This window comes from Xenopus laevis, chromosome 2S, assembly GCF_017654675.1.
Source record: "Xenopus laevis strain J_2021 chromosome 2S, Xenopus_laevis_v10.1, whole genome shotgun sequence".
Taxonomy (NCBI): domain Eukaryota; kingdom Metazoa; phylum Chordata; class Amphibia; order Anura; family Pipidae; genus Xenopus; species Xenopus laevis.
Window position 1 is genome coordinate 135,952,781 of NC_054374.1, and position 18,763 is coordinate 135,971,543.

Genomic DNA, 18,763 nt, shown 5'->3' on the forward strand with positions numbered 1-18,763 from the left:
TAGGCTTCTCTAAATAAGTGCATTTTAAGAGATTTCTTGAAAGCAGAAAGGTTGGGAGAAAGTCGGACAGACCGTGGGAGTGAATTCCAGAGGAGGGGCGCAGCCCTTGCAAAGTCTTGAATGCGAGCATGTGAGGAGGTAATGAGAGAAGGGTTGAGTAGCAGGTTCGTAGAGAAGCGTAGTGAGCATTTGGGTGAGTATTTAGAGATGAGTTCAGAGATGTAGGGTAGGGCAGAGCTATGAAGTGCTTTAAAGAAACCGTTCAGTGTGAAAATAAAAACTGGGTAAATAGATAGGTTGTGCAAAATAAAAAATGTTTCGAATGTATTAAGGCTGGAAAACGTATTGTAAGAATTTTTTAAGATTTTCCACATGAAAAGTCAGACTTTTTTGGATTTTTGCCACTAAAAATTCAGATTTTATTGTAAATTTTTCGGGTTTTTGGTATTTGGACATAGATAGATAGATAGATAGATAGATAAAACCTTTAAATACACAGTGTTTAGCAGGAACCCTTCTGGAACACCCAGCTTGGCATGCTTTGATGACGTAGACTAACCTACAGTGAAACAATCCATATATGTGCAAACTAGCAATGAATAAATTATAAATAAAAATTCATACTTGTGTTAATCTCATTAATTACTTCCTTATATATAAAATAAAGTGACCGCTGTGCATAGTACATAACACAGAGTGAGGAACTCTGATTATTGTTACACTGATTCACTATTTGTGTAAGAATGTATCACACTTTACAATTTGCTAAGTTGCAAATTTCAGTAACGATTTTGCAACATTTTATCCGGAGTAAGTAGGTTTTAGCTATGCACATCGTTCACTTTATTTTATATATAAGGAAGTAATTAATGAGATTAACACAAGAATGAATTTTTATACATAATTTATTAATTGCACAAAGATGGATTTTGCACATATATATGGATTGTTTCACCATAGGTTAGTCTACGTCATCAAAGCATGCCAAGCTGAAGACGAGTTGCACACACACACACACACACACTATATATATATATATATATATATATATATATATATATATATATATATATATATATATATATATATATATATATATATATATATATATATATATATAAAATATAAGCTTTACATACAAAAAAAGGGGAAGCGCAACATGTTAATTTTAGCCAGTAGATTCCTCATCAGCCACAAGAGGGTGCTGCACTGCAGCCTTTTTCTTAGAGTTGTATGTTTGTTGTATAATGGCAAAAAAAATCAGCTTGAAGCATATTTTTTACTAATAATTTAAAATAATATATTACATTAAGCATCTTGAATAATAAACTCCCGAACACAATTTTAAGGCCAATATTCAGCAGAGGTATACTGTTTGTAGCAAGTCCATTTTCATTAACGGTAGAAAATGGCAATACCACTATTCCTTTCTGTCTCTGTGTCTTTCTCACCAGGCCCGGACTGGCAATCTGTGGGTTCTGGCAAATGCCAGATGGGCTGCTATAAGCTGCCATAGAAAGTCCGTAGTGGGCTGGTGGGGGCTGTTTGGGCATCTATATACCTAAAATGCCAGGGCCTATTTTAATTCTCAGTCCGGACTTGCCTCTCACCCCTTTGCTACTGTTGAACAGGTGATCATCCAAGACTTCTGTATCTGTGTAACATTTAATCAGACCTGTCTGGTTGATGGTTTTTTTTTTTATTTTTTTTCATTTGGTGACCCCACAGAGCGGAAGAGTACCACCATATACATATAAACTACAGATGATACTGAGGATAGTTTTTTTTTTTAACCAGTAAAATGGAGCACAGGCACAGTTTTATTAAATACAACAGAATATATTTCTAATTTCTCCTTGTTAAAGTAGCCATTCTTAATTCTGTTATTTGAACTATTTTGTTCATAATTTGCCCTAGGCTCACAGGATGAGTATAGATTGACTAACTTGTTTTCCTTTATATTACATTTTGAGTGGTCTAATCCCCTTTATTTATCACGGACAGGTGCTGAACTAATTGTGTGGGACACAGGGGGTGGCAACTCCCAGGCATGATCCCCATTTTGCAGGTCAGCCCATGTACTTCTGTCAGAAATAATAAATGTCCAGAATGATCTAAACCCCAATAGTAAATGAATGTAAATTCACTCCGCCAGTCACTTTTGCAAGTGATACCTTTATAATCCTAGGGTCACAACAGCTCTGGAAGAAACCTGCTTAGTAGTGATGGGCGAATAAATTCGGCTGGCACGAATTTGCAGTGAATTTGTGTGTTTCACCGGCATAAATTTTTTTTGGAAAAGTCACTCGCGTCAAAATCTCTGCACATCAACACTATTCGGATGCCCATTGACTTTAACACCAGCGGCAAAATTGGAAGCGGGTGTCAATTTTAGATTTTCACGATTTTATCGTGAATTTTTTGCCGTTTTGCGAATTTCGCAGGAAGTTCACTAATTTTTTGTCAAAGAGGGAGAAATTTGCCCATCACTACTGCTGAGGCCTGGGCCTTTGTGTCCTTCCCAAAAATCAGGGCATGTTACTGTATACTCGGGCTGGTGCTCCAATAAGCAGAAAACTGCCCCGATACAGGGTTCTTCCTGCAAGTGCCATGGAGCAATCCTCTTCCTCCTCTTCTTACTTCACACAGGTGTGCATGTGCATTAGAGACAAAAAACACACTTTAACAAAAAAGCCAGCCTTTTCACTCTACTGTGCATGCAGCAATCCCCAATTCTGAAGAAAACGACGTGGAGCAAGAGCAGTATTAATGCCAAAGTATGGGAAATGCTCCTTTCGTCCTACTAATGCATGTCAAAAGCAATTTATTCACCAACTCGTCAGTCTACAGCAAGATGCCAAAAGCCCTTATTTATACCCTATGTTCATATGTTTATGTAAAGGCACATCACAGACATGTCTTATCAGATGAGCCTATCACACAATCACATCACTCTGAGCTTTCAGCATCATACTCAGCCTGTAAACCCTTCTGCTTCTTCACTATCTGCTCTTTTTTGGCCTCTGGATTAAATTACCCACAGAACTTTGGCACTGTGTCGTCTTTGTGGGAAAAAAAAGACCTAAAATCAACAAGTCTCTCCTGGGACACCCACACCCCCTCACTGTGTGCCAACATTCCCAGGGCAATCCCATGGGAACTTGCATGTTGGGAGTATAGGCCTGAAGTATATAAAGAATGACAAACCATAACTCATCTGATTTTTCCCTCTGCCCTGGCGGCCTTCTGTTTTATAACTATTTACTGCAAAGCAGAAAAAGAAAAATGATATCATCGTGACTGGTATTCTATACAGATAAACTTCTAACCCTCACAAACAATCCCTTCATGAGAGAACGTAATCGGCATCATATAAGGAAAAGACCAAATCTTCATCACATGTGTAATTATTCAATCTCTGTGGGAATTTCACCCCTGGCACCAACATTAAGAAACCTTGAGAACTGCTCCCAGTGCATAATACTTTCTTCTTAGTAGGAATAGCTAAAATATCTTACTTTGGGAATCAGAGACATAGCAATGATTAGACCTGCGCAAGAGCACATTTTGTATTGAAAAGGACAGTGCTTACTTTTTATGCATTCTATATGCATACTTGGAATTTTTATCAGTGCTTGGAGAATGCAATCCATTCAATCACCCCTTCCCCTTACATATACGATATTGGCTGAGCATTAGAGAAAAAACTGCCTTCAGGGCTTGGTAAGACTTCTTTTTATATTGTTTTATAACTCCTAAATTGAATTACAAGACATCATTTCTGTTCTTTTTGAGATTACCCCAGTAAAATTGCTCTATGTGTGTGTGTTCCTTAGTGGTATATTAATCATCATAGTCTTCCTTCTCCTTAATGGGGTGAGCGGCACAAAAGCAGCAGGCCAGACCATAATCTTTGCAGGGCTTTCTCCAGTCCAGATGAAAGATATATGGGGCAAATTCACTAAGATTCGTGCCAGCGTCCGCTTCGCCGCACTTCGCCAGGCGTATTTTCGCCAGCGCTTCGCAAATTCACTAAAATCTGAAGTTGCGCTCAGGGGAAGCATAAGGTTGCGAAGTTCGCCAAGCAAAGCGAAGTTACGCTAGCGATGCTTAATTTGCATACGGCGCCAAATTGAAGTTACAATGGAGGTATATGTAGCATCACTACACAAGCCTGGGAAACCTTCAAAACAGCAAATAAAATTTTTATTTTGCCCTACACATGTGCCCACTGTATAGTTAAGTTGCCATGAGTTAGGAAATGTAGGGGGGAAGGAGGGGAGCCCCAAAAAATTTTTTGATTTTTTTTCAGCCTATCACCCATAAAAAAAGAAAGAACGCCAGCATTTTTTGGGACTTAGAAACATTTTTAACTTTTTTTTAAGCAATCCCTATCTACTCTATTGCACGTCGCCTGGTCTGAGGTGGCGAAGGAAGTCTGGCGTAAAAGGTAGCGTTCAGAAAAATTTCCGCGTCAGTTAATTTGCGTAGTTATGTCCGTTGCGCAAATTCGCCAGGCGTAAGGGTGCGAAGTAACACTAGCGAATTTACGCCAGCGGCCGTTAGTGAATTGGCGAATTAACGAAAATGCGCTACGCTAGAGAATTAACGCTAGCGTTAGGCACTTCGTCGTTTAGTGAATTTGCCCCATAACCCCTACAGACCCAGCCTTCAGCCTCCTACTACCTAGAAAATCTCCACCGGCCATCTCCCTCAGGACCACTTTACCCTGCTTGCATGGAAATCCGTGTACAGATATAGGATCCAGAAACCCATTATCCAGAAAGCTCAGATTTACTAGAAGTTTATCTCCCATAGACTCAATTTTAAACAAATAATTCACATTTTTGAAAATGATTACCTTTTCCTCTGTAGTCAAAACAGTAATATTGGGTTTATTTAACGTTTAAATGATTTTCGAATACACAAGTTATGGAGATCCGGAACAGGTTCTGAGCATTTGGTTAAAGGAGAAGCAAACCCAAAAGTTAAAAAACCCCTATCCCCTACCCTACATAGACCCACTTCCCTCCTCCCCCCAACCTAAGTGTTACCCCGGGCAAATGACCCTAAGTCTTTACTTACCCCTCCATGCAGATTCTGTCCAGTGGAGTTCATGGGCGCCATCTTCCTCTCTTCGGTAATCTTCAGAATGAGACCGGCATGTCGGCGTATGCGCAGTTGGAAACTCACGCAAATTGCCGAAGCGCCGGTCTCATTCCGAAGATTACAGAAGCGCCTGAAGATGGTGCCGTGAACTCCAATGCCTGAATCTGCACCGAGGGGTAAGTAAAAAGTTAGGGGCATTTACCCAGGGTAACACTTAAGGTGGCCATAGACTCAAAGATCCGCTCGTTTGGCGACATCGAGCGGATCTTTCCCCGATCGGGAAGACACGTCGGAAGCCACCATACACGGGCGGATAAGCTGTCAAATCGGTCCAAACGACCGATATTGGCAGCTTTATCTGCCCGTGTATGGCCACCTTTAGGCTGGAGCGAGGGGGGTCTATATAGGGTGGGGGGTAGGGTTTTTTAACTTTTGGCTTTGCTTCTCCTTTAAGAAGGAGCAACCATGCAAGAGCTTTATAGTCTGTCTCTTTTTCAATACAGTGCCCAGGTTTCCCTTATTAGATTTCTGTAATACAGGTATTACAATACTATACAGATATCGATTTTATAGGCAATGTTTTTTTTTTTTACACGCTTTTGTGATTCTCCCTCTCTGTCTTTGATCCGAAAGGTTAATGGGTAAAAGTTTAGTCTGTTGCATAAGCGTAGAGGCTGCAGGCGCAGGTGGAGTTGATTTGTTGTCACAAAGATTTTTTTTGCCATGTTCTGCCCCTCCCTGGTTATTCTGCTTTTGGTTCTTTAGGGAACCACCGCTGGTGTTAATCCCTTTAGTGGACTAGAATAAGCATAACCAAGGACACAAAGCTGCAAATGCTGTCCTTGCTTGTTCTGGAGAACATGATAAACTGTATATCCTCCTATCATTTCAGGGACACTAATAAGAACAGATATGACAGGGTTCATCATGAAAAGCCCCACAAGAATGATGTAACATGTATAGTGTGTCATAAAAATCCATCCAGCTATGACAGAGAAACAAAAACATCCAAAAACAGATATTCCCAGAATGATGCTGTTAGAGATTATACATTTTACTGCCCTTGTGTGAACTTCCTTGAAGGCATTTTATCTCATTGTATATGTTCTGTACGTAGCAGAGATGACAAAAAAATCTTTCTTGACTTGACTCGACTTGACGGAGCTTGGGTGGACCTTTTAGAAATGGCTAATCCAATAATTGAAGCACAGAGTTCAGAGACATATTGCATTACCTAATGAGGCAGTTAAGCAGTTCCAGCAATTTCTCTTGAAAAAGGTCTGTAAGTAATGGCAAATAACTTACCTGCACGAAAACAAAAAGGTTGATTTGTGTAGCTCATATGGGGCTTGATGATTCATGAACTGTATACTAATTCATTCTGGAACCCTTGTCCTATGATCAATGAACTTTAGCATTAGGGACAACAGTTTGGCATTTCGTCTGTCGTCTCCAGCTTAGAGCAGAAACCACCATGTTAGGAAAATGGCAGCTGCTCAAAAAAGCAAGAACCACATGTCTATTTTGGCCAATAAGCCAATGGTACATGGGGAGATTCAGGCACATAGTTCTTTATCACAAACCCGTTAAAGGTGGCCATACACGGGCCGATAAAAGCTGCCGACAGACGGCAGCTTATTGGCCCGTGTATGGGGGCCTCCGACGGGCTTCCCCGATCGAGATCTGGCCGAAAGTCTGCCAGATCTCGATCAGATGGGATTAAAAATCCCGTTGGATCGCGGCCACATCTGTTCGTTGATGCGGTCCCGCGATCCGACCGCCCGTTTGCGTTCGCTAGGATCCGATCGTTGGGCCCTAGGGCCCACGATCGGATCAGCCCGATATTGCCCACCTCAAGGTGGGCATATCGGAGGGAGATCCGCTCGTTTGGCGATGTCTATCCATGTATGGCCATCTTAATGGTACCTAAACCTGCAAACCATATCTTGACATCTGATGTCATTGACCATAACTCAGCCAAGGGATTTTATGGATTCCAATAAGCAGTGTCGGACCAAAGTTTCACTGTGTAGAAATGTCCAGTCATACATTCAGGCAGGGTTGGCCTGATAAAGTACCATATGATCTCCTGCTGGGCTCTGGCCAGGGACAACTGATTACCCCCTTTTTTTTTCATTTTCACCATAGGTTTATTACACCTATAGCATTTAGCACTGTTTATGTCTAATTGTTGTGAGATGGGCCCTGGATGTCATGTTCTCTGGTAGGCCCTGTCAGATGCTGAGTTCCATACAAGTTCAGCAGAAGTGAGTGCATGTGTTTTGTACATTGTTCAGACTGGCAGATCCCAATCTTCATTTAAGCATTAACTTTGACTACATGGAAAACACAGCAAATGGAAAAAAGCTACTACACACAATTTAACCTTTTAGCAGTAAGCATGCAGTAACTAGCTATATATATATATATAGATATAGATATATATATATATATATATATATATATATATAGATATAGATATATATATATATTTTAATGGGGCAGACAAGGTCGAGGTGAATTTTCGATTGAAAAAAATTCAAATTACGAGCTGTTTTTTGTGTACTTCAACTAAGGAATAGTCCAAATTAGATTTGCAATTTGAAAAAAATTTAAATATCCGAATATCGAAATTTATCATGTACTATCTCTTTAAAAATGTGACTTCCACCATTCGCCATCTAAAACCTGCCGAATTGCTGTTTTAGCTTATGGGGGACCTCCTATGACCTATTTGGAGTCAATTGGTGGACTTTGAAAAATCAAAGTTTGTTTGGGAAATGCGATATTCCTTAGATTTGTACAATTCAAATTCGGCCAAATATGGACCTACTCGATTAAAAACGGACCTATTCGACCAAAAAAAACTAAATTTCAGTTGGTCTTTTTGAATTTGAATTTCGATGTTTTTTTCAATTCGAAATTTGACCCTTGATAAATATGCCCCTAAGTGTTATTGCACAGCTGAAATGATCGCGACCCATAGAACAACAAAATACAGGTATGGGACCTGTTTTGCAAAGTGATTGGGACCTGGGGTTTCCCGGATAACAGATCTTTCCATAATTTGGATCTTCATCCCTTAAAAGACCAGTAACATAAAAAAAAATAAAAAAAATTGTTTCTACTAACTTTTAATTCGCAAAGTTTTTATTAAGAAATTACTTACCAATTTTCTGCTTGTGCTCCTCTTCAAAAACAGCGACAGGGCGACGATCCATCGTGCGGCTCTCGATTTCTCCTCCCTGCCTTCTATAGGAGATAGCCAGGGAGGAGAAATCGAGCGCCACGCAATGGATCATCGCCCTGTCGCTGTTTTTGAAGAGGAGCACAAGCAGAAAATCGGTAAGCAGTGTCGGACTGGCCCACAGGGATACCAGGAAAACTCCCGGTGGGCCCAGGTGTCAGTGGGCCTCTTACTTCAAACCAATTTCATGGTCATTCCCTATTTCTATGAGAACAAAGAGGCTAAATAGATGGAATAATAGATTATAGTATGTAAAACTATAAATAGAGGTTGAGCTAGGAGAGGAAGAATAATAGTACTGACAGTGGGCCCCTGGTCTAAATTCTCTTGGTGGGCCCCTGGTCTAAGGTTTTTGGGTGGGCCCCTGGTATCCCAGTCTGACACTGTCGGTAAGTAATTTCTTAATAAAGACTTTGCAAATTTAAAGTTAAAACTGCCTTGGTGGTTTTTTTTTTCGTTAAGTAGAAACAATTTTCTTTTAAATATTTTTTTATTTTACTGGTCCTTTAAGTCTACTAGAAAATCATGTAAACATTAAACAAACCAAATAGGCTGGATTTTCTTCCAATAAGGATTAATTATATTTTAGTTTGGATCAAGTACAAGGTACTGTTTTATTATTACAGAGAAAAAGGAAATCATTTTTATAAAATTGGATTAATTATATCAGTCAATGGAGGTGGCCTTTCTGTAATTCGGAGCTTTCTGGATAACAGTTTTCTGGATAACGTATCCCACACCTGTATCAAGATAAACTAGAATCCTGATTGTACATCCTTAAATTTATTTTCCCAGATTATTTGCTGTTTTTTTGTGGTCCTGCACTCTCTGTACTTTTCCCCCCAGATTTTACGATTATTTCACTCGATCCTTAAGAAATGTAAAAGTGGGTTCTACTGTAATAAAGTATCTTTACTGTAGCACTGTACAGAATAGGAGGACACTGTAACCGTGTGTACTGCTCTAGCATCTTTGACTTTTAGTTCTGCTACTTGAGTTTTTAGAGTGTTCTACTAGCCATGGGCATGGGATTCCATGCATGAAATGCATTCCAGTGATAACTAAGTGAGACAGGATGTATCAGAGCAGCCTCACTGGCTTTTATTAAAGGATATTAACTGAAAAGAATATATTTTTTGAAGAAAAATCATTTGCATTTGTTAAAATATTGTGCTGATATTTTAAATTGTAGTCAAATTTCCTTATTTTCTCTTTACAAAGCTCGAGCTTTAGGCTAATGTAACACAAGGCATTTTGACCTACAGTACTTGTCACTGCTTGTGGGCTTCAGCAGGGCAGTATTTATATTAAGGCCCCCGAGGGCCTGTGCCTAGGGCAGCACGGTTTCGGGGTGCCTATTTTTTACGTTTTTGTTTGTATTTATTTAACCCCTCTACCCTCCACCACTGATTTCCATAGGAAATCCGGTGACGGAGCTGATGGGGAGAGGGGTAGGGGGGCCGAGGAAGCACGCGGAAGTGACATCACGCACACGGGACGCTGACATCACTTCCACTGAATAAGCCATGTGACATCACTCGCATGACGCGCTGACATCACATGCACCACATGCTCAGATCACACTCACAACATGAGGGCGTGTTTAGGTCCTGGGTTTCAGGCATCATGATTCCCATGGATTATTATAGGAAGTGGAGACGGATATTTTGACCACTGCTGTATTTTCAATGCCAATAGCAAAGATGGTCAAAATTCGAGCTGTCTTTATAAGAGTGGCTTTATGGTGAGAGATCTGGTGTAAACCCTTAAAACAGTTTATAAAGTACTCTGTTTAGCTATTCCACAAAACTCCTCCTTTTCATACAAACCAAGGACTTATAAATCCCACTCTCACTTAGTCTAGCTTTCCTTTCTACTGCTGGCAGCTGGGGACATTTCCCCAAACCCTGGCCCTTACCCCATCCCAGTTATATCACGACCACGAGCTCCTTCTCTCCGGAGCAAATTCAATCAGTACAGAACACTTACTCCTATACCCAAAAACCCAGTTAATCTTTCATGTGCTCTCTGGAATGCCAGATCTGTTTGCAACAAACTCACCGCTATACACGACCATTTCATTGCAAATTCCTTTAACCTACTTGCGCTTACTGAAACCTGGCTCTCTCCTACTGACACTGCCTCACCTGCTGCCCTGTCCTATGGGGGCCTACACCTTACTCATACTCCTAGACCTGGTAACAGACCTGGAGGTGGGGTGGGTTTGCTTCTCTCTCCCCGCTGTACTTTTAAAGTTCTTCCACCTGTTCCCTCTTTATCATTCTCCTCATTTGAGGCTCACTGCATTAGGCTCTTTTCTCCTGTTTCACTCTGCATTGCTGTTAAATATCGACCACCAGGACCAACTGCACAATTTCTGGACAACTTTGCAGCCTGGCTTCCTTACTTTCTTTCATCTAACATCCCATCCATCATATTAGGTGACTTTAATATACCCGTTAACAACATCAACAACTCTTCTGTCTCTAAACTTCTTTCACTAACCTCCTCCCTAGGCTTATCTTTGTGCTCAGACTCCCCCTCTCACTCCAATGGTAATGCTCTGGATCTCATATTTACCAGACTCTGTTCAACCTCCAATTTTACTAACTCCCCATTTCCACTCTCTGATCACAATATGCTCACATTTCAACTCTCACTAACTCCCTCCTCACCCCCTGCTATTCCCCAAACACGTACTTACCGTGACTTGCAAGCTGTAGACGTGTCACATCTCTCTTCTTCCTTTGACTCTCTTCACTCTAATATCTCAGCCATCTCATGTCCTAATGTGGCTACCTCTGTCTACTATAGTACTCTCACCACTGCCCTAAATGAGCTTGCTCCTATAAAAACTAAACGTTCTCGAACCAAACCACTTCAACCTTGGCATACTGCTCATACAAAAGTGCTCCAAAGACACTCACGTGCACTTGAGCGTCGCTGGCGCAAATCCCATTCAGAATCAGACTTTTGGAGCTACAAATCCGCCCTGCGCTCCTTTAACACCAGCCTCTTCCAAGCCAAACAAACATACTTTACTTCACTCATTAACTCCCTTTCTAAAAAACCAGCACAACTTTTCTCCACCTTTAACACTCTCCTTTCCCCTTCTCCACCCCCTCCATGCACATCTGTCTCTGCTCAAGATATTGCTGAGCACTTCAAAAACAAAATTGACACTATCAGAAGGGACATTACACTACTCAACCCCCCTAGACTTCCACCACCCTCCCTCCACACTGCCCAGTCTCTCCTGTGCTCCTTCACCCCTGTCACTGATGAGGAAGTCTCAAAGCTTCTGGCCTCCTCTCACCTTACCACCTGCCCGCTTGATCCAATTCTCTCGAAACTTCTCCGCAATACCAATCCTTGTCTAATCAAAGCCTTAACTCACCTATTTAATCTTTCGCTCTCAACTGGACTGTTTCCTTCTCAACTAAAACATGCTCTTGTCACCCCCATTCTCTTGATCCCTCCAATCTTGACAACCTCCGACCTATCTCTCTGCTACCTTTCATCTCTAAACTACTTGAGCGCCTAGTCTACAACCGACTTACCTCATTCCTCTCTGACAATAACCTGCTGGACCCCCTACAATCTGGTTTTAAGCCACAACACTCCACGGAAACTGCCCTGACTCGACTATCTAATGACCTTTTAACCGCTAAAGCCAACAATCATTTCTCACTACTAATACTGCTTGACCTCTCAGCCGCATTTGACACTGTAGATCACCCTCTCCTCCTCCAGTCCCTCCAGTCGCTTGGCCTTCGTGACACAGCCCTGTCCTGGTTCTCTTCTTACATCACCAATCGTTCCTTCAGTGTCTCCTACAATGGAGTATCATCTTCTCCCCTACCTCTTTCTGTTGGAGTTCCTCAAGGCTCTGTCCTGGGACCATTACTATTCTCCCTCTATACTTCCTCCCTTAGCAAATTAATAAATTCGTATGGTTTCCACTACCACCTCTATGCTGACGATACTCAGATCTATCTCTCATCTCCTGATCTCAACCCAGAACTCGCGTCTCCTCCTGCCTGTCCGCTATCTCTACCTGGATGTCGCAACGCTACCTTAAATTAAACCTCTCTAAAACTGAAATGGTTCTCTTTCCTCCAAGAAACACCAGTAGCATCCCCGAAGTATCCATCATAGTTAACAATTCCACTATCACCCCCTCTCCCCAGGCCTGGTGCCTTGGGGTTATCCTTGGGGTTACTCCTCATATCCAGTCACTTATTAAATCATGTCACTTCCACCTAAGGAACATATCCAAAATACGATCATTTATCACCCAAGACGCTGCCAAAATTCTTAATCACTCTCTCATCATATCGCGTCTAGACTATTGTAACTCTCTTTTAATTGGCCTCCCCCTCCAGAGACTGTCACCTCTCCAGTCCATAATGAACACTGCTGCGAGGCTCATACACCTCAGCAACCGCTCATCCTCTGCCTCGCCATTCTGTCAATCCCTGCACTGTCTTCCGTTACCTTTCAGAATCAAATTCAAATTAATGACTTTCAAAGCACTTCACAACTCTGCTCCACCCTACATCTCTGAACTCATCTCTATATACTCACCCACTCGCTTACTACGCTCCTCTACTGACCTGCTACTCAACTCTTCTCTCATTACCTCCTCACATGCTCGCATTCAAGACTTTGGAAGGGCTGCACCCCTCCTCTGGAACGCTCTCCCACGATCTGTCCGACTTTCTCCCAACCTTTCTGCTTTCAAAAAATCTCTGAAAACGCACTTCTTTCGAGAAGCCTACCCTCACTCTGCTTAACTACCAAACGCAACACCACATACAACACCACATTTCTCACCCACTTACTTCGATCTTGCCCACTCCCACACCTTGTGTATTACTCCCTTCCCTTTAGACTGTATGCCTATGCATAGGGCCTTCCTCACCTCTTTGTACCTGTATTGATTGTGATGTTTGTTACTCCATATATTCTATGTATGTAATTCATGTGATGTAGTTGTATGATCACAGTTACTTTACAGTGCTACGCAATATGTTGGCGCTATATAAATACATGTTAATAATAATTAAAAATCTGGAAACTAAAAATAAACTATTAGTAATGTGAGGATGTCAGTATCCCTTCTTGTAGATAGCTTTAAGAAGGGGTTGGCGTCTTGAGGAAGTGACTAGTAAAGTCATGAAACACGTCAAGCCATGCTCCCCCCTGCCTGCAGCATCCATGTGTATCTATGCCATGATTTTAACTTCACATCTCAATATATTTGGAATTTTAATCATCACACTCACTTTACGTATCCAGCTAAAACGGCAGGCTGAAAGTGTGCATTGTATGACTTTTTCAGGATCGGCCATTGCCGAATAGCACGGGATCATCTACTCCCTCTCTCTATGATTCATGTTCCCCTTCGATGTTACTTTCTCTGTATTAAGAAGGGGTTGTATGGCTTTTTAGCAAGTGAGGGCAGGTTATAATAGAGTTAAAAGTTGAATTTGATGGATGCAGGCCAGCCATCAGGGGGGGAAAGGGGGGAGAGTTGTAGGGGGCCCGAGGGTAAGGGGGGCCCGGCCACGCCACACTTACATGATTAGCCGGGCCCCCCATCTTTGTGAGAGCTGCTGACTTTGGGAAGGCATGGACGTTTAAGAGGCCCTGGCCACCAATTTTCTTATAATGTGGGGGGGGGGTGCCTGGCCACCAATTTTTTTTTCACATGTGGGGTCCTAGCCACCAATATTTTTTAATGGGGGGCCCTGGCCACAAATATTTTTTTATGGGGGGCCCTGACCACCAATATCTTTTTATTAACATGTGGGAACACTAGCCACCAATATTTTTTTGTTTTTTTACTGTGTGGTGGGGGGCGGACCTGTGGGTTGGGGAGGGCAGACCAGTAGGTGGGGCTTGTGGTGGGCGCAGCCCAGGGGGCCCAGGAAATTTTGTCGTATGGGGCCCTGCGATTTCTGATGGCTGTCCTGGATGGACGTGTGTCTTTTTTTTCAACCTAACTCACTTACTATTTAAGATGAGAATGTATACTAGCATGGTACTTTTATGTTCTAATACAGATATGCTATTTTACAAAACACATACATTTTGCCTTGGTAAGTACTGAGATCATTTTGGTGATAATGGAGACTGGAATATTGTCACCATGAAAACCTGGCTATGAATAGCAATGCAACACATAATTACATATTATATAAATCTTACATGAACTTGACTATGTGCTCCATTTGACCCAGCTTCCTTTGTTACATGGTTGTTTTTTTTAAATGACATTATTGTATTTCTCTGTTGCCTGTAGTCAATACAGTGAGTCACTCTGGGCAATACAATGACCCATGCGCCACTGATCTGTTCTGAGAAGCCGGTCCACTTTGCAGCCTATTCAAGCTCTCACTCTTGTAATCGAATATAACCATTAAAAAACAAAGCATCGCTGCTGGTAAAGTAAAGACAGTTTGGACAATCCTACATGTACAATAAGGTTAAATGGAGCAGAAATGTAATTAATAAAGGTATAATTAAACGCAGCAAAAGCCACAAACCAGGGTTTTCCATTAAAGGGGTTGTTTTCAGGTTGTTCATCAGAAAAATTTACTTTTTTCAATTGCTTTTTTTTTTTTTTTAGAAAATGGAAGTTTAAAGTTGAATGTTCCTGTCTCTGGTGTTTTGAGTCTGGCAGCTAAGTAATCCAGGTGCAGATTCTGAACTGTCATGATTTTCTACATGAGTTGATACAATTAGTTGATACATTTCTCAGCCGTATCTGTGGAATATTAGCAACTATTGTATCAATTCTAACAGCTGCCTTTAATAGAACTCAGCCATTCTGTTCAGCACGGACAAAGATTTGAAATGTTTATCAATAGAAAATCAAAAATAATTGAGAAAAGTCTTTATTCCTGGTGAACTATCTGAAAACAACTGAACTGAAAAAAAGTGTTGGAAGGTGAACAACCCATTTAATCTTGCTTCCAGGAATTAAATTACTTTTCCCCTTCTTTTGCAGCCCTATGCAACTTAATAAATGCCCCTTGTCCTCCTGCTCTGTAAGACACTTGTCTCATGTCCCCTTTGGTAACATCACAGCAGAAAGGGAAGAAAACTAGTGCCAGCCAAAAGCAGTTCAGGGTTTATAAAACAGGGAAGCAATACTGGCTATCATTCACTGGCATTGGTCTACCTTTTGGACTCCTGCATGTTACTGAAGCTATCATTTGGGAGACCTCCCTTGTGTTGCCAAGTAGTGTTCAACCGAACTGGTTTACAGTCAGAAAAGGTAGTGGAGAGAATGTAAGTGCCCACCTGTAAAGGCTAAATGACTTAGAATTCTGATCTAGCTCTGACTCCATTAATATCTTCATGAACATACAACACAACAATTACAGCCCTGTGACCAGTGAATTGATATACAGTGTATGCAAAATTACAACCCCTTCCCTTAAAGGAATAGTTCAGTGTGAAAATAAAAACTGGGTAAATAGATAGGCTGTGCAAAAGAAAAAATGTTTCTAATATAGTTAGTTACCCAAAAATGTAATGTATAAAGGCTGGAGTAACCGGTTTCCTAAAAGAACAGAACACTACTTCCTGCTTTTCAGCTCTCTGACACTGAGTTAGTCAGCAACATTAAGGGGGCCCACATGGGACATAACAGTGAGTTTGCAATTGATCCTCAGCATTCAGCTAAGATTCAAAAGCAACATTTATTACCCATGTAGCCCACCCCTCAAGTCACTGATTGGTTACTGCCTGGTAACCAATCAGTGGAAACCAAGAGAGCTGAAAAGCAGGAAGTAGTGTTCTGTTTTGTAAGACATCCAGTCCAGTACACTGAACTGTTCTTTTAACACAATTTGACCTAACTATGGTAAGCTCCTCCTTGGGAAAGAGATATATGGAGCAATGGAGCTATTTTCCTTATAATCCTTTTCTCTCTGTAACCCCACAAAGAGTTGAGCCCTTAGGGAGTCCCCCAGGTTTCCATTTTTCAAAAGTTGTCAGTTTTTGGTTCCAGTTTCAGAAAAGCTTGGGGACAGAAACAAATAATAATATAATAAATAATAATAATGGTTCATATGTGCTAGTAATGCATACATTTTGTGTGGCTTGTATTGTAGCAATGTTAAATACTTGGACCAGTCAGCATAATTTGAATAATGATCTAATAACTACTACACTGTTATTATTTAAGGCGTCAATTAAAGAGCAATTAATGCAATCATGGTGCTTTAGCATATGATCTAAGTGTAGAGGGCTGGTGCATGGTTTCTCCTTTACAGCAGGACTGTATGATTTCCCCATGATAATTGGTTTTCTCCTGGCCAACTCCCAAATTCTGAAGGTAAAGCCATGGTATGTACCAAATAAATATGGGCTTGTGCTGTACCAATCAAGGGCAGGCTAGTCCAGCCACATTCCATGTAATTTTAGTTACATACAGTCCTATGCACCTAATTAAATATACAGTCACGGATATTTGTTCCCCAAAGAGAAAATGATTTATACGGTAGGGCTGGCAAATGTGTAGTCACCATTATAGGGGTTTATTTGGGATGGTATAGTGAATATGCCTGGGGTTAACCTGCCCTATGTCTATCTTTTTAAGCAGATGTTTAGCTATAGTGATGCATTAAGAAATTAAAAGATCACATTAAGTATGGAAGACGAGATCCAGAAACTGGTTTGTATTAGGCATCTATTTATAGTTACTGTGTTCTTTTTAGATATCTTCCTATCATCTATCTATCTATCTATCTACATATCATCTATCATGTATCGTATATATAAACACAAGTGCAATTTCTTGTGCAATTGCTATGCTTTTTTCAACAATGCAGAATTGTTTGCAAGAATTCCAGCATCTTTAAAGCTGGCCATAGACGCAAAGATCCGTTCGATTTTCGAATCATGTGTGGAGTTTCCCGACATTTATCTTGCCATGCCGATCGGTCGTTCAGTCGATCGGACAGGTTAAAAAATTTCTGTCTGCTGACAATCGTATCTCTGCATGTATTGCCAATCGTTCGATCTTCAGTCACTGTCAGCTTTGTCGGACAAAAACTTTCCTATGATTGCTGTGGGCTGATCTGTTCTTTACTGCTTTGTTCGATCTGAATGGTTAGTCGCAGGTCGGAAGATGAGGACGTATGATCCTTCGTCCGATATTGCAGGGAAATCTTTGCGTCTATGGCCAGCTTAAGTTGCAAGGTGGTGATGCACCTAGCACAATTGGATGTGCCTGAGACAATTAGACGTACTTGAGTGGAAGCCTGCAAGAGATGATTTACAGTGTTTGGCATGGGAGTTACAACTGCACCCAATTCTTTAGGAGCAAGTGCGTTACGCCTATTGATGCTGAAGGGAACCCTGGAGCTACCGCCTGGTCATCAGTTGATTCAAAATGGAAGACAGGAAGCAATGAGCGCAACTATACAGAAGTGTAAGTTCATTTTGACATTTTTGTGGGGCTTCTATGGGAACCATCACTGTAGGGTTTTTTTTTATAAATCCATATCACAAATAGTATTTGTATTTTTCTCTTTGAGTTGTTATATATTTAATGACTTACTTGTTTGTTGCTCAACCTAACATAGTTTCCCCTGGCTGCAACTAACACATTCATGCTGTGAGTCACTGACATAAATCACCTGCTCTAACTGGTTGATTATAGCAAGAATGAGCAATCTGCAACCGTTTTAAGTTTGCAGCAGAAAAACAAGTTAGGTTGAGGAAGCATGTCCAGTTGTATTTCAAAAACTATACAAAAAATAAAACCTAATGTCCCAAATTTTTAATGGGTACCTAGTAAGGAACTGTGAGCTGAGATGGGCTGGAAGCACAGCAATGGTACATACAGAGAAAATGGAGGATTTGCACACATCAGGGCTTGGACATGTAATCAAACCCTCATTGGACAATCTAACTAAATTAGAAATGTAATTATCTTTCCAGCTACAATTAACCAATGCTGCCAGCGAGTAAAGGGTGCTGGTTTCTATTAATGCTGCATTTTTTTTAATGTCTAAACATAGATATTTAACAATTATGGGAAATGTAAAAAACACACTGTTGAGTGTAACAAAGTTACAGCAACAAATTAACTTTCAAATATTTGGTGGCTTAACAGAGCATCCTAATGAGGTAAGATAACCAGGAACTGTCTTTCCACCATGGGAAACACATTAACCACTCAATGAACAACAAAACCCTTAAAGTGAAAAGTATTTCCACAATTACACACTTGAGCACTACTGTAATTTAAAATGATTTGGTAATTAAAGACTGCATGCACAGCCTGCCAGCTCCCAGGATTATTACAAATACATCTCTATATATATAACTGGGTGTGAGCTGCTGTAAACTTACACACATTTAGTCAGTTAAAAGGAAATTATAGGC